This window comes from Lathyrus oleraceus, chromosome 7 (genome assembly GCF_024323335.1).
Source record: "Lathyrus oleraceus cultivar Zhongwan6 chromosome 7, CAAS_Psat_ZW6_1.0, whole genome shotgun sequence".
In the NCBI taxonomy this organism is placed as follows: domain Eukaryota; kingdom Viridiplantae; phylum Streptophyta; class Magnoliopsida; order Fabales; family Fabaceae; genus Lathyrus; species Lathyrus oleraceus.
This window is the reverse complement of record NC_066585.1, coordinates 302,004,077-302,007,031: the sequence shown is the minus strand read 5'-3', so window position 1 is coordinate 302,007,031 and position 2,955 is coordinate 302,004,077.

Here is a 2,955-nt window from a genome sequence, read left to right as displayed (position 1 = left end):
TTCCAGAGAACATCAGAGGCGAATCAACCCTGTGATGAGCAAGGTAGTAAAGAAGGAAGTCCTTAAACTACTGAAAGCTGGTATAATCTATCAGATCTTTGATAGTAAATGGGTAAGTCCTGTACATGTGGTACCCAAGAAGGGAGGCATCATAGTTGTGCAGAACGAAAAGGGAGAGCATGTCGCTAAACGCATAGAAGGAGGATGGCGTATGTGCATAGATTATAGGAAGCTCAATAAGGCAACTAGGAAAGACCATTTCCCCCTTCCATTCATAGATCAAAGGCTAGAGCGTCTTGCCAGACACTTTTACTTTTGTTATCTTGATGGATATTCTGGATTTTTCCAAATACCCATACACCCCGAGGATCAAGAGAAAACAACCTTTACCTGTTCCTACGGAACGTTTGCTTACAGACGAATGTCGTTTGGACTCTGTAATGCGCCAGCTACTTTCCAACGTTGTATGATGTCAATCTTCACAGATTATCTCAACAGAATCATGGAAGTATTTATGGATGACTTCTCGGTGTGTGGATTAGACTTTGAAGACTGCCTTATTAACCTTGAGAAGACCCTAGAGAGATGCGTAGAAGTTAACCTAGTGTTAAACTAGGAGAAGTGCCACTTTATGGTCAAAGAAGGCATAGTATTAGGACACATAATATCTGAAAGAGGCATTGAGGTCGATAAAGCAAAAATAGAAGTTATAGAAAACCTTAACCCTTCTAAGACAGTTAGAGAAGTCTGTAGTTTCCTTGGACACGCCGGTTTCTACCGACGCTTCATAAAAGACTTCTCTAAAATAACAAAACCCTTGACCGACCTTCTGATGCAAGACAGCAAACTCATTTTCGATGAGAAATGCATCTAAGCCTTTAACTAGTTAAAACAAGCGTTAATCTTAGCACCCATTCTACAAACCCCAGATTGGACTAAACCCTTCGAAATAATGTGTGATGCTAGCGATTTCACTATAGAAGCTATTTTAGGGCAGAGAAAAGATAAGAAACTACACGTAATATATTACGCTAGTAGAACCCTAGACGCCGCTCAATTAAATTATACAACAACAGAGAAGGAACTCCTAGTTGTAGTCTTCGCAATCGATAAATTTAGGTCTTATCTTGTAGGATCTAGATTATAGTCTATACAGACCATGTAGCTATCTGTTACCTTCTGAGCAAAAAGGATGCAAAACCTAGATTACTCAGGTGGATACTTTTGCTACAAGAATTTGATTTAGACATTAGAGACAAAAAAGGAGCAGAAAATGTAGTTGCTGACCATCTTTCCATATTAGAGCATTTAAAGCCAGATCATTTACCCATAAATGATGACTTCACTTATGACATACTAGTAGCTAAGATAGATACCACTCCCCTTGAACCTGACAGAGACAACCTTGGGACCGTTTCATAGATTAGCAAAGTACCATGGTACGCTGATTTCGTGAACTATCTAGCCGCTGATATCATACCACCTGACCTCAACTATCAACAGAAGAAGAAGTTCTTTAAAGATATAAGACACTTCTATTGGGACGAACCACTCCTTTTCAAAAGAGGAACTGATAACATATTTCGACGTTGTGTCCCAGAAGAAGAAGTCAGAAACATCATAGAACATTGTCATTCTTCACCTTATGATGGACATTCAAGCACATCCAAGACATACGCTAAGATCCTTCAAGTTGGTCTTTATTGGTCGATATTATGGCGTGATGTCCATGCTTATATTATCCGATGTGACCGGTGCCAGAGCGCTGGAAACATCTCAAGACGTGAAGAAATGCCTTTGAAGAACATTCAAGAAGTAGAACTATTTTACGTTTGGGGTATAGATTTCATGGGACCTTTTCCATCTTCATTGGGAAACAAGTACATTTTGGTAGCAATTGATTATGTGTCCAAGTGGATAGAAGCTATAGCCGCACCCACCAACGACACAAGAGTAGTCATCAAGATGTTCAAGAACAATATCTTTCCCAGATTTGGAGTTCCATGACTTGTCATAAGCGATGGTGGATCGCATTTTATATCCAAAATATTTTATAAGATCCTAAGGAAATATGGAGTGAAACACAGAGTAACAACACCATATCACCCCCATACTAATGGTCAAGTGGAAGTATCCAACAGAGAGATTAAGCAGATCTTGAAGAAAATTGTATCAATATCTAGAAAAGATTGGTCTGAAAAGTTAACAGAAGTACTGTGGGCTTACAGAACTGCTTACAAGACCCTCATTGGAACTACACCGTACCAGTTGGTCTACAGGAAGTCATGCCACTTACCTTTTGAACTCAAGCACAAGGCATATTGGGTCATCAAGACCCTAAATTTGGATTACCTAGCATCTGGCAAGAAGCGAATCCTTGGTATTCACAAATTGGAGGAACTTCACCAGAACACTTACGAGAATGCCGTTATATACAAGGAGAGAACCAAAGCTTGGCACGACAAGAGGATCGTGAAAAGGGAATTTAATATAGGAGACTATGTTCTTCTCTTCAATTCGAGATTACGTATTTTTCCAGGTAAGCTGCATTCGAGATGGACAGGCCCCTTTGAGGTGTCCAAAATCCTGAAATCTGGAGCAGTTGAAATCCGAAACAACTCCTGTAATCCATTCGTGGTAAATGGACAAAGATTGAAGCAATACCAAGGAGGTGACATACCCGCAGAATGTCATGACCAGACTCTGACCGACCCTCCAGTTCCTACCTCTAACATATAAAGTTCGATTCGTCAAGCTAACGACGTTAAACAAGCGCTGCATGGGAGGCAACCCATGACTTCTTTTCCTTTACTTTTACTATTTTCAATTTATATTTATATTTATTTGTTTTATATGTATGTATATATATGTGGAGACTAACAGTTATAATATTTATGATTTCAGGTGTCCTCTGTTTCTAATCTAACTTTTCAGGAATGGAGAATATTGACACTA